This window comes from Pteropus medius, unplaced genomic scaffold (assembly GCF_902729225.1).
Source record: "Pteropus medius unplaced genomic scaffold, Ma_sr-lr_union100, whole genome shotgun sequence".
In the NCBI taxonomy this organism is placed as follows: Eukaryota; Metazoa; Chordata; class Mammalia; order Chiroptera; family Pteropodidae; genus Pteropus; species Pteropus medius.
The window spans coordinates 4,769,220-4,783,844 of NW_024344437.1; the positions used below are offsets into that span (position 1 = coordinate 4,769,220).

At 41.5% G+C, this 14,625-nt stretch overlaps 1 long non-coding RNA gene across 1 annotated transcript; it reads right to left on the bottom strand.

Annotated features, from left to right (window-relative positions):
- Nucleotides 1–8,868: 8,868 nt before the first annotated feature.
- On the bottom strand, nucleotides 8,869–14,191 carry LOC120610687 (uncharacterized). The gene is made up of 3 exons (XR_005654981.1): nucleotides 14,021–14,191; nucleotides 12,568–12,679; nucleotides 8,869–8,966 (listed from the first exon to the last, which is right to left on the bottom strand). It is a non-coding gene; the product is annotated as an uncharacterized LOC120610687 (long non-coding RNA).
- Nucleotides 14,192–14,625: the final 434 nt, after the last annotated feature.

Sequence of the window (14,625 nt, forward strand, 5' to 3'; positions counted from 1 at the left end):
CTATTAAAGACAATATAAACCGTATTGGAATAGAGACACACATATGCACACAACGTATGAGAAAGACAGAATCAAAAATTAGTGAAAAACAAATGTTTTATTCAAAACGCGTTTAGAAAACGGCCATTTTGGAAAATGATATGTTTTAAACATTACCTCCCAGAATACATAAACGGAACTCGACTTCGTCTATAAAGTGTTAAAAAGAGAATTAATACAAAAGCAGAAGAAAATACAGGTGATTATAAATTTGATTTTTGGATTGAGCGTGGAGGACTCTTAGAGGAAGTGGAGTTGTTGACCCTGAACACATAACCAGATATTTCTCCAGCAAAATGCATTTACTCAGGGAAAACAAAGGATTGCAATTCTGGATGTGCGCTCTAATGGCAAAGCACACAGAAGTTGAGAGAAAAAAAGAGAGGACGGTCTTTGATGGAGGAAAGAGGGAGCCAGAGAAACTCTTGTGAACAGAGGTCGTTGGAAGAAAGTGGGCGTTCGAAGTGTAGTGGCTTTTCATTGGTGGAGATGGAACAGTGTTTCATTGGCTAAATGGTCACCAGCCAAAGGAAAAAATGCCCCTTCTTCCTGCTGGAGTGATAAAACAGAAAAAAAATCTTCCTGTTGGAGAGGAAAGCACCTCTCTTCCTGTTTGGAGTAATTGACAGGCAACGGTAGGGTGTGAGCGCTCCTCCCAACTCTCATTTAATGTGGTTTCTGTTTATTCATCTTTACAGTGTTTAAAAGCAATGTCAGATATCACAAAGGAAAAATCATCTCCACTATCAGGATGCAGGGTCTCTGTGTATGTCCACCTACATATGAACAACACAACTTCAGGAGTGGTAATTCACACGGGAACGTTGCCCCCTACAGGTAAGGAGTCCCTGCGGAACTCCACACTCTTCCAGTAAGTTTAGCCTCCTGGCAGATACCAGTTTAGGATGCACATCTTAGGAGATTTTATAGATCTCATATCTGGATCAGCACCATAGAAAACTCAAGCTCAGCTCTCAGATAACTTAGATCAGCGGTTGTCTAAGTGTTTCTCCCAGGTCAGAGGCGTCCGCATCACCTGACCCACACCAGACCTACTGAATCAGAATCTTGGGGGTGGTGCCCAGCTCCTGTGCTGGGTGTTGCTGATGCATGAGCGAGCACTCCTGGCTCAGATGAAACAAATCGCCATCCACATAGCAACCAAAGCCATAACCTCTTCTCAGTTCAGCTCCACATTCATTACCATTATGAGCCGCAGGTATAATTTTCACACCTGGTGGTCATATTCTGCAGCCCCAAGCCCTTTAGCCAATCAGCTCTTGAAAAATGTATTTTTATCAGGATAGTTCCACCATGTTGGTGCCCAGAAAGTTTTTTACAGTCCAATATGCCCAAAATCCAGGACTCAAATCAAAGATGAAGAGAACATCAATATCACCTAGAATATCAACATCAGGTAAGGATAGGCTGAAATAGTGCAAGTCTAACACTGCCCCAAATTACCACTAAAAGACATTCTAAGAAAAAAAGAGAATGAAAGGTATCACTCGATAGCATTAGAGATACATAAATGACAGGTGATGCCATATGATGATGACCATTTTCCAGAAGAACTACAATGGGGAAGGAAGACAGGGATCATATTAGGAAGACAGGTTTGAGATATCCACGTGTACTCTTACCTAAAGATGTTCATTTCATCTCCACTTAATACCCCATGAAAATATTTATGATTAGTAAGAAAATTCCCAAATATTCAAGAGGAAAGTGACTGCAGATCATAAACTGACAAGTCACAGAATAGAAAATCAAAATAGCTAACTTATGAATGTGAAACTATTAAGCCTTTTTAGTAATGAAAGACAGAAAAATAAAGCTATAGAATTTAGTTTTTATTTATTAAATTGTCAAATATTAGACAAAAACTCTCAATGTTAATAGAAGTATTAAATTATCACAAATATTCTAGAAGGCAATTTGGAAAGTTATATTAAGAACCTTAAAATGCTGAATCTTACTGACGCAGAAATTCCTTCCAGTTCTCCATTCTACAGAAATGATCAGAAATATGGACAAAGATTTTAAAATGTTTACTCAATGTTATTTATAAGAATACATACTGGAAATGATCCCGATGTCAAATTATAATAACATTAAAAAGTTCAGGAATTTCCCTGCGAAAAGTAGGTTACAGAATCGATTATTTATGATGAGTTCAAATATAGAAAATATAATAAGCATATGCACACAGCAAATGTTAACAATAATCATTTCTGGGTGGAAATTATGGGTATTTTTTTCCTTTACTTTGCTATATTTTCCAAATTTTCTATAATAAATAAGAATGGCATTTACTAGGGGGAAAAAATTTTAAAAGATAGCACATGAAAATCGCATTTGAGGTACTTAAGGAAATATTTTTCTTAAAAACTACAAATCGCAATAACCTTTAATAAGTTTTAGTGATACAATTATTCCAATTAGTTGGTGCTAATTAAATCTTTGTAAAGTCAACTTTTTCCATTGACTCACAACATAGCATCAGGGAGATGTTTATATGGCAAAATTCTCCCATTATATAGAACTAATTTTTTTTTTTTGGAAAAGAAAAACCTGCATATTTACTGGCTGTGTTGAAGAAGGGAGATGTCACACACTCCAGCAATATTTTGCCACGTGTTCTAGTGCCCCCTGCTTTTCTCACAACTCACAACCTTCAGAGGTGGTTTCCCCATGACTGGTAATGTTTGTCAGACATCTGTCTTCTTCTGCCCCTCTTGATGACTTTACAACATCTAACAGAACAAACGCAATATCACATTTTATTACTAGATGGCCCTCCTTTAAGTCCTTATGGTTGAAGTTTTCCACTTCTGCAAAAAAAAATATGAAACTCTATTCCTCCATTTTAGAATAGGCAAGGGCAAATGGATCTTAAACTTCTGCAAAACACTCTAGAATAAAAAATGTATTTTAGATGTAATCCTAAATCAGAGCCAAAGGTGGGAGTGTTCTTCTACAAAGAACCACAACTCCGTTTTCTGGGATAATGAGGCCATTTCAGATAGTCTTCGGTTTCTTCCTGGACATTGGGGTCTCATCATTCAAATGCAATATTGGTTGCAACAGATACGTGCTGGCCTAGTTCGCCGGATGGCACGCAACCGATGGGTCCTGCACGGGTGTAAGCACAGGCCAACAGCCGGAGGACTTGGCGTGAAGGATGTGCACAGAGGTAAGAGCATGGGATAGGGTGTTCAGAGCATCAGCCTGTGGGGCCTGCGAAACCAGAGAAATGGCTCAGCTCTAGACCCCCTCTTCCAGTCAGAGCTTGGATGAGGCACAGGCAAGGCGATCAATAGGATGGGACATGGCGAACATATTAAATTTAACAAGCGGCATATTAACACACCTTAACACGCCCAATTTACTTATGCCTATTGCTGTTGAGTTCAGAGCACAGACAGACATAACCTCCAAGCAAACCCTTCCTAAGCCCCTGACTGATGCTGCTTCATGAGAGACGCGCAATCCTGTCATCACTGTATAACTGGAACGGAAAATTCAAGACTAACGTGTAAATATGTTAGTTAAAGATTAATGACATTAATCTTTACAGCCATGGCTTCAAGTGTACAAAGAAATTTATCTCCCTAGTTTTGAGTCTTGCTTGCTTCTCAAGTTGCCATTCCTATTATTGAGCCACTTTCATAAATTTTTCAGTCTTTCTTGAGAAATGGTCAATCTCACCCTTTAGAGAAGCAGTTTGGGATGAGGCTGATGCTGCAGGCATTCAGGTGCCATCTCAGTCACTTCACTGCTTATGCACTTGGGCATATTATTTAACTTCTTCGTGCTTCAGATCCATCCTCTGTCAAATGGGGGTGATGATAGTAACCACCCACCTCACAGAGCTAATCGAGTTAACGTGCATTCCCAGTGTCCGGCACATGGTAAATGCTATGTGAACGTCACTGCTGTTCTTACTGATTAAATTCCTGAAAGCTTCAGTGTTACCGACACATTGGCCTATCTCATCCGAAGTCCCCCCTCAGACTAGCGGGGTCATCCATTGATGATGTAAATCAAACCAACTCTTTTTCACTCAGTGATCTTGGTTCCAGTCAGGACCACACAAGTCACCCACCCGCTAGTCCAACAAGCCATTCTCAGCTCCTTCTGAATCTCTCAAGAGCACAGGAAATCTCAGACACCCTTTGGGTCCATGTCACTTGGGGCTTCAGAAGATGTACAGTAGGGTAAAGTATATCTCAGAGTCTCTTTGCCTAAAATGCCACATCGCCATTTTCTATTTCTACCCTACTGAAGCTGCATTGTGTCATTGTGTGAAGGGAAGTAAAAAAGGCAGCTTTTCTGGGTGGCTTGCTCTAGACCAGGGGTCAGCAAACTTTTTACCTACAGGATGAGATGGTAAATATTTCAGATTTCGCAGGCCATGTCGTTTGTGTTGCTACTACTCCACTATGTAGCTGAGGCAGAAAAGTAGTCATAGACGATAATTAAGCAAATGAGCATGGCCGTTTTCCAACATAGCTTTATTTACAAAAACAGTCAGTAGGCGGCATTTAACCAGCCATGGGGTGCTGACCCCTGATCTAGACCGGAAGCTCACTGAGAATGCTGACCACGTCTAGCTCATCTCAAACGTCTACAGAGTATTTACCACCTTCCATGTTTGGGAAGTCAGTGATATTTTGTAAAAATAAATGAAATAAAGAATAAACAAATGTGTTCCCTGCCGCTGCCTAAGAAATCTGTGCTTGTCTTTTAAAATCAGTCATCCGTTTTGCAGGAGATTCAATTGCATCTCTCAGAGATTAAGCCAGCGAGCACACTCCTCCTGGGTTTGTACAGTTTTGTCTGGTCTGGGCCTTCTCTTCACTGCGTTTTCAAGCTCCTTTCAGGGCTTAGCTAAAAGTTTAACTATGAGAACCCTGAGCCCAGACACCAGCCCCAACAGAGAAAGCTTTTGGACCTTCGGAAATCAGGTTCCATCAAGTCTCAGAGACAACTCCAGCTCTAACAAGTAGGAAAACCAAGGAATCGCAAATGGATATCAATGACACAATGGAATTAAATTTCCCTGGCAGCCCGAGAACCCCTGGGGCTTATCAGACCCACCTTGGGTGAGGAAGGCCAGGAAAGACTGAAGTACATTCAAGTTATAAGAAGCCATAAAGATCCAGTCTTCTGCAGTCTTTTTTCAGTTCTACAAATGACTACGTGGCCTGAGGACCCCTGGCGATCAGGTCATCTCACTTGTCCGAGAACTACTGCTTTTCACGTTAATAACCTCGTCGCCAACCCCAGTCATCATAGAGTCAGGAGCAGGATGGCCTCCAACCTGCCAGTCAAGGTTTCAGGACTCCCCTGAACACCCCCGGCATTTTTCGGGCTCAGTTGCAGGCAGATGATGCCCTCTCTGTGCCAATAAAGCTAAACAAAAAGAAGGCCTTAGATGGCCGTCCGGGAGCCTCTTTCCTAGCAAGATCTGCTTTTCTTTGCTCTCTCCTCCTCGCCTCTCCTCATAACTAGAGAGCAAAATCAGCCTGCAGGGCACTAGTTCTAGCTCTGTGCCACAGAGAACAGGCGCCAACATTTATTTTAATTGGTTCTTCAATCACCGTCACTTCCCAGGCGGAGAGGGAGGCTTTTGATTCCTTACTGAAGAGTAAAGTAACCTCTTCCCCCACAGTTATAATTTTCCTAATAGCAAATCATCCTTGGTTCTGAAATTTACTTAAACGGGTCCTTTTGCAATTCCCTAGGTGACGCCTTCTGGGGTGCTCTGGGAGGCTGATGTGCTGCTTCAAAGTCATCTCAAAAAGCTGCATGATCAGGGCCTATCAGAGGAGCAGCCTCAGCCTAGGACTCAGACCTGCCATTCCTTACGAAATATCATCTCCTACGTAAGAGCGGCAGCTCGGTGTCACCAGCACGGCTTTTGTGGAGGCTGGAACCTCTTCCCTAGGAACTCGTGGGCACAGGAATTCAAGAATCTGTCTTTTGGCCTCCAACCTCCTCCTGTTTACGTGTGTGCCTCCTCCTCTCTGGAACATTCCCTAAACTTTTGTTCCAAGCTGAACATCTACAGCTCTCTGCTTCGAAGCCATCGCCTTGAGGAAGCCTGACTTGACAGGCAGGCTATTCCCCTGTGGGCCAGGGCACTACCTTGTGCTCTGAGAACCTGCAGTTTCCTGCTCACAGCACATGGCGTCCACCGCTGAGGACGCACGTGTAACGCCCCGTGAGGACGCGTGTCTGCCACTGAATCCCCAGCAGCTAGCCCAGCGTGGGGAAACAGTGGCGGCTCGGTAGTAATCACTGAATGAACAAATAGCCTAACGTCACTTGGTGCTGGAGATCGCGAGGATTTGCTTGGTTTCATTTCACTATTTTTTTTTTTTTCCAGACTGCAGTCCCTATCTGTACCTGGTTTAATCTGCAGAGATAAACATATGTAAACAATGGTAGTATCATGTGGTTAGTATATGTATGTGCTGTTAAATGAGGAGTACATAAGATAGAATGGGAAGAGAAATGTGACTGGCTCTCTACATTCCCTTGTATTTAAATAAAGAATTAAGATTCATAATCTGAACCAAATAACATAGTAGGGAAGACTTACTAAGATAAACTCAAAAGCCTGGTTATTTCCTTCGAGACAGGCGCTGCCTTTGCGGCGACCGCTCTCGCCGATGGCGATGATGACCAAGGCCCCGCGGCTGCAGCGAGCTGTGTGTGTTGCCACGTTACGGACCTCTCATCGTGCGTTTTCTAAAACGCACGCGTGCAAAGGGCACCCCGCCGCTCCCCGAGCCTTCTCTCCGCACCCGCCTACGCTCGTGGGATGAGATGTTGCATGGGGAAGGGGACCAACTTCTTGAAGTGACTTGGAAGCCATCATTAGGGAATTCAGCGAATCTTTGGGAAAGCTTCTCTCGGCAGGTCAGCCTCGTCCTGGGGCCTCTGCTCGTCTCCCATGACATATGAATGGCGCGAGGACGCTAGAAATTTGCTGTGGCTCCGCCAGCCAAACATTCTCTCCTTTTGACCCAAACGCATCACTCCGGGATCCTAGGGGTGAGTTTCCGTGACGGCATGAGGAATAAGAGGATGATCAGGGAGAGTGAAATTGAAGAGTGAATTTACCCAAGACGGTAAGACTCAAGACTTTTTCTCTGCAAACATACCCTCCGCCAATATCGTTCTCCAAGAAATCTGCCCACGAGATTAACAAGAAACAGAGAGGACTCTTTCATATAATTTTCCATTTTTTGAAAACATTACAGCAAATGGTATTTTAAAAGCATACACATAGAAATAAAATGATACAAGCATTTTAAAGCAAGTAGTTTTTTTTTTTTTTTTCAAAATCATCTGTTTCACATCAATATTTTTGGCGAGGAAAACAGCCAACTACTTTTATTACTTTTTCTAGGTGATCAGTTTACATTTGAAGCAAATTGATTCTCATACCATGGTACAAATAAAATTGGTGTAACAGATTTATTGAGCATCTTAACTTAGAGCTAGTGTCTCTGAGCATATGTATAATAGCTTTCTAGAGGGGGAAAAGAAATAATTGCTTACAGAGGAAAAAAAATAGATTGGGCAATTCGGCTTAAGTACCTTAGGGTTTCCGTGACAACCACAATTAGTACCATTTAATAAAAAACAATGGATTTGTGGGCTCAGAATAGTAGTCAAATATATGTCTCCCAGTTTATTTCTACTATTAGAAATACAAAGAGATAATTGAATATGCTACCTACCGTGACTGCTCCTGCACATGCTTTTCAGAATTTCTGATGCGGTGGGCAATCCCATCATTAGCATAAATGACATTGATTGTGTGGCCTGTGGGGAGACTAAGATAAATGGTGTCCTGCAATCCCATCTGAACACTTACCACCAACCCAAATCAATTCCCCGCTGTAGGATAAATAAGAACCGACAAGTTCTTTGTCCCAAAATGGCCAAAAGACAAAAGAGATTCTCCTGCGATACCTCCATTTTGGGCTGGGCAGATCGCTCCGAATTACAGAGGTCAACTAAAGGCAAATCAATAAGCCAGAGCTTTCAGCATTTCATGATTAGACCCGTAAAAACTTTCTGATCACGCTTTTTCCTTGACTTTGCTTTTAAGAATGTGGAAATATGACCACATCAATTCTCAAGCATATAAACTTGGCTGTGATTACTGCCTGCCTTTGGCTGAATCAGCACGGAGTTAGGCTAGGAAGTAATGGGCTGTGACAGCCTCAGCCTTCACTCTATAGCGCATGGTTTGTTGCAATGCCCTGCACCGCTGCAAATTCTGTACATCAGCCTTCTTTATTTATTTGTATTATTATTATTCGAGGTTTCCAGCAAGTCACACGTTAATTTGTTCCAAAAATTTTCCCCAATCATTTTATTTTTCTTTCGCTCATATACAGAGCACAGGAAAGACAGAAGCATTTATAAGCAGTTTTGGTAATAACAATAGTTACCTTGTATGGAGTCCTCAAGAGTACTCTGCAAGAATTTCTCATTTAATTCTCAAAATGATCGATCCTACGAGGAAAATTTTAGTATTACCCTCATTTTACAGCTCAAGAAACCTAACCTCAGAGCAGTGACAGCCCCAGATCGCACAGCCAGCCGGCAGCCACGTACCAAATAGACGTGAAGATTTGAATCCTCGCAGCCTGGCTGGTTTAGTAATAATACTATTCCAGTTGTTGAGGTCTGAAACAGAATGGAATTCTTGAGGCCAAACAGGTATCCTTAATGGATTGTAGTCACACAGAACTAATGTGTCTGCGGCATGTCAAAGAAACGGAAAGACAAAGCCGTGGGACACAGGTTTAAATCTCAGCTCTGCGACTCACCTGCTTGGTGACCCTGGGCAAGCTTCTGGACCTCTCTGAATCTACGTGTCCTCAACGGTAATATGCACCCTGCAATGAAAAGCATACACATATATCCCCTGTGGGGATACTGGCATTGGTGCATGTTAAATGCTTTACATGTAATGGGCACTCTGAAAACGGAGTCGATAATTATTCTGAGTGTCTTAAAATCAGAGCCCCCTGAGGTCTGTCTCTGCCCCAGTTCCACAGGCTACCCCAACAAGAAAAGGTTTTTCCAGCAAATCGAGGTAGACTATCTGTGCGCTCTGAATCCAGCTAGTGGCGTGGCTGGAGTGTTCTCCTTTTACTTTTAATGAGGAAGATCTTACCCAGACTCCTTTCAACATAGGTGTCTGTTATCAGGTAAGTTTTCTAATCCCAGGGAGCCTGTCATTTTCTAATGAAATTTTAGCAGCATGAAAAGTTCAGCTTAAATGAAGCAAGATGATGAGAGAAGGAAATTAACCAGTGCCCGATTGTGACCGCCGTGTTGTGTTTGGCCCAGAGTGTGGAGGGTGTAGAAAGGACCTACGGGGCGTACAGAACACAACGAAGCAGCTGAAAGGGGACTGCTGGCAGCATTTGCCTCACTCCAAGGGAACCGGAGGGCTCCTTTGATCCCAGTGAATTCAAACAGATCCTGAAGAGGCCCTGGAAGCAGCAGCGTTCTGCAGTATTTAAAGGATGCTGCTGATAGTCATAGTCCTAAAATTAGACCCGCGGGCTGTTTCCTGGACTTGAAGATAAACTTCCTTTCCGTGCCTGTGATTATCTTTCTGAAAATTAAGGTTCTGATTCATTTAAAAATCAACTCTGTTTATAAGAAAGTGGTACGCGATAAGCCTGGGCCCCCCTGCCTCCCTCACAGACTTACTGCACAGGACCACATCTGTGTCCTGTGGAATGACAAGGCTTCCAGGGACACTGCCTTGGCCTCTAACGGTGTCTTATGGCTCGAGGACTGTACAGGAGGGGGTCGGAGGAGGCAGGGGGGCCCAGGCTTAAATACCAGAAACGGAAAGGACAAAGCCTTGGGACCCAGGTTTAAATACCAGCTCTGCGACTCACCTGCTTGTTGACCCTGGGCAAACTTCTGGAAGGACAAAGGCGTGGGACCCAGTTTTAAAATTTCAGGACCTTGAAATTCAACAGATTAATGTCTTCAGACTCCCCTGTATGCATTTAGAAATTCCATCATTAATTTCGAAAAAAAAATATCAAAATAGCAACGTTGATTTTGGTGTTAGATTATGTCGGTAACCTTGGAGGTAAGGGAAGTAACATAAACCAAACATTAGCTTGGCAAATGGAACGAACAGCATTTGCATGCACGCGTGCATTTGCGTCTACACGTGTGTGGAGCTGCTCCCTCTGAACTGCCTCGGTGAAATCGTCATTGGCACAACCTCCGCAGGAACTAGGAGGCAATAGTTTGCATTATCACACTTCACCTAATCAAAATCCAGGTGACCGTCAGTGAGAAATCCCTCCCCTCCAGGCAAAGTCTGACTGTGTTTGATCCCGTCCTGTTTCCATCTGCAAAGGACTAAGGTCATTTTCGTGTAGAGTTAGCTTTGAGTAGAATAATACACAATCATTGCTTCCTGGATGTTTTTCCTTTCTATCTCTACGGGGATTTTCAAATAATTTTCTTTAGATTCTTAAGGAAAACAGTTTTGGAATTATACGTTTAACTTGGTAGCAGTGGGCTGGGAAGGCACCCTGGAGGGTCCCGTGTGGTCTACCGCCCACCGCTCCTGCATCTCTAGCAAGCGAGCATCTTCCTCGTGACTTTAAACCTCAATAAAGCTCTATCATTTACGCATACAGTTATTTTCTCTGATTTTAAAGTCAATCATGAATAATTTTACTCATTGTTTTCTTCATTCAATCATACTAAAATAACAGTAATGTTATAATATTAGTCAAAGTAGCCAATAAAAACTCCCAGCTCCTCTACCTGACATGGACTGGAACACTATCCTGAGTGATTGAAAATTAGAGTCAAAGAATTTGAAAGAAAAAGAAAAGAAAATCCTGGCATGGGCATGAGTAAAACTGTGGGATCTATCCCCAAGAAAGCCAGCATATTTTTTTCATTGCTAGCAAATATATTAATGAATATATTTATTTTATTTTACAATAATTAATATAGCATGGAGACTATGTTTTCAGAATAAATAAACTTTATGGTCCCTGCCCTGAACGAGATTAGATTTTAATGGATTTTATATATATATATGTCTTTTATATAAATAAATAGATGTGTTTACATATAATACATAGTTATATAATATATTTATAATACATAATATATAGTTTATATACAGCTATTTATATATATATTTTTTCAATCGAAAGAAAAGGGGGAAAGTATGTACTGGCATTTTAAAAACCTCTTCATTTTAGCTCTTGAATTCTCTGCTGGCAGCATCATAATTCCTGCGGTAGCAACTATGACAGCCGAACAAAGGATTAAGGCTGTTTGTGAAAAAGCAGCAGCAGTTGAATTCATAAGCAAGAGAAATTCAATATACTTGTAAATGCCTCTCACAATAGAAAACAAGGGAGATAAAACACCGAGAAACAGAACTATTTATTTCTCTAAGATTACTTGATTTCTAAAAGTAGTAAAGCTTTCTTGATTCGCTCCTTGCCAGATGCCATTTTAGATTTTAACCACATATAGAACAATTCTTTGGGGTGTTCATTTTAAAATATTATGAAATATTTTTAAAATAAATTTTCAAAGATTAGGAATAAAACTATTCCACTCTCCTAACACACTATTTTCATTTTGGTTTTTTCTTTCCTGGTCATTTTCATATTTCATGTTAATTCTTCAATAGCTGTAAACAGAACAGGTAAATTCTTGCAAACTGCCTTATCTAAGAGATCATTAATTTTATTCAGATCTCTAAGGAGACTGCACATATATTATGAACAGCTGTATAATATTATGTAGAATTAATATAAAATTTTCATTCTTAATTATTATTTAGCATTATAAATTTAATTTATTTCCAAAGTTTTAGTATTATAGGTAATGCTACAATAAATATCTTTTTACAAACAATTTTTTTCTCCTGCTGAATTATTTTCTTCAGATAAATTTCCAAGGAGGTGAGATTGCCGGATCAAAGGGCATACTATTTTTGTGCTAACTTACAGGGGCACACTGCTTTCTTAAAAGGTTGTTCTAATTTACTTCGCCATTAGCAAGTGCATAAAAGTTGTCCATTTCTAAATTTTTGTGGTCATTTGGAGTATATGGGAGCAAAGTGGAGAAAGAAAGTACAGAGTAGGGAAAAAGGGAGGAACACAAAAGAATAATAGTGGGTGTTCAATAAATGTTGGTTGAATGAATGGATGGATAATTAGACTTTTCAAATGTTGAACTCCCCTAGAAGAAAAAGTAGCCTAGAACAAAGCATTTGTCCAGTATGATGAGTGCTTCTATTGTCTTCCAGAGCTTGGTTCAATAATAGAGCAAGTAGTGGCTTCCTCTTAGTAGAAATAAGATGCTCTTTTCAATATTATTTTTTAAAATTATAATTGGCCATGAACCACCCTAAAACCACGATCGTCAGAACAATACATGCTATCATCATTTCCAATCTTTAACTAAATCCATTTCTAAGGCAATTACCTGTCTATTACTGATTGGCCACCTGCTTCCCCAGGAATGACATGAGCATGTCACTCAGCAACAGGATGTGCTTCTCTCTTCCACATTTCCATAGAACAACATGGCTATGGTTCTAAAGCAAGAAATAACAGTCTTATGTTATTACAAATAAATATCTAGACACATGCTCTCTGCGTGGCTGTGGCTGTGTGCCCTTTTTTTGTTTGTTTTAACCCCTGTTCGCCATTGTAAATGGGGGAAGGTATTTCTTTGCCGGATTTCTCATAACAGCAGCAACGGCTACAGTAACTACCACACTATTTGCCAGAAATCGCATCTTGCTAAAACGTTAACAAACGTTATTTCACTTAATCCTTACAACAGTATGATGAGCTAGGTTTTTTGTTTGTTTGTTTGTTTGTTTGTTTTACCTAACTGATTGTGTTATCCTGTTTTCAGATCAAGAAATTGAGGCTTAGAGAGACTGAGCTCCCTAAGGTCACAGAGTAAGCGACGGAATTGGAAATCTAAACCAGAATTATCCGCTCAAAAGCCCATGTTCTCAACCGCAGTGTCCTTTGAGCTGATCTTAAAATTAGCTCATTTACTGCTTGGGCAACTTGGCACTTGCAGAATAATTTCGTATAGATTAATAATGAGGACGAGATTTAAGAGTGTCTCTGGTTTCCTCTCTGGACTCCTTCAGACATTGCCTGGTTCTCCCTTGGCCCCGGGCTCGGCGCTCTGAGCTCAGTTTAGGGCCTGAGGAACTGCTTTGGTGCTGAGAAACCCCCAGGGCATAGTATCGATAGCACATGACCTTGTCCAGGGGATTTCATCTCCTTATCCAGAGTCTTAATAAAATAACCAGTTATTAAGTTTCTATATATAAACCGACATTTTTGCTTGCCTGATTTTTGGACAGCCTCACTTGGGTGATCCACAAGCATTTCAAACTCAAAAGGTACAAAACTAAGCTTACTTTTTTTTTCTAACCCTCTCTATATCCCCTGGTCCAGCATCCCCTGCTTCTGTGAATGGCTCTATCAGAGGCAAGTTTGCTCTGTGGAGCCTGGTGGGTACAACTGATCTGACTCCTCTCGCTCATCTGCCCACAAGTCCATTCAGTTATCAAGCCCATTACTCCTCCCATCCTTCCGCTGACCTCCACCCCCAAGCCGCCAATATATCTTACCCTAGTTATTACAGAGACCCCTAACAGATACTTCTGCACCCACTTTTGGCCTGGACTGCCTAGTCACTCATTGTACTGCAACCAGAAGAATCTTTCTAAGATACATGTCTGATCTTTTCATTCTTCTGATAAATAGTAGATGATTCCCCATTATGCCAAGAAAGAGCTTTCAATTCCTTTCTTGGGCTCACAGAGCCCTTCACTTCTGGTTCCTGCATCGCTCTCCAGTCTCGCCCTGGAGGCGAATGTGTCCCCTCCATTCCAGTCATACCAATTCACCTCCTGGTCCTGACTGTGTCCTCTTTCCTCCAGGCCATTGTACTGGTTGTTCCTCAAGCCTTCGCCCAACCACTAACCCTTTACAGCTCACTGACTCCTACTCATTTCAAAATTCAGTGCTGAAATCACTTCCCCCGGAAGACTTCCTGGGTCAGAACAGATGTCCCTCCCACAAGCCCTCATAACAGCATATACTTCCTTCATTTGTTACACTCTTCTGCAGTCACTCATTTATTTCTCCCTTGGTTTCTGGTCTATAATTCTAATCTACTTCATGAAAAAGTGACTAAAAGTTGACAACATTTTGTGATGAAACTTCCCGGACCTCTCTCCTGCTAACTGAACTAAAGTGCTTAATATAGTAACCAACATATAGTACATACTAGTTGACTGTTAACTGGACTGAACAAATGTTCCAAACAATCTTTCCTGTGAGATGCCAAGTCTCAACCAACGGGGCCCCACAGAGGTAGTCCCAAATCCTCAGGGACACCAATAGGTTGGTTACTTCTCCAAGATCTTGGCTCAAAACAGAAGCCGTCATCACAGGAGATGATGAGCACGGCCTTTGCCTTCAGGCTGGAGATGTATAAGCTTAAGTTAAG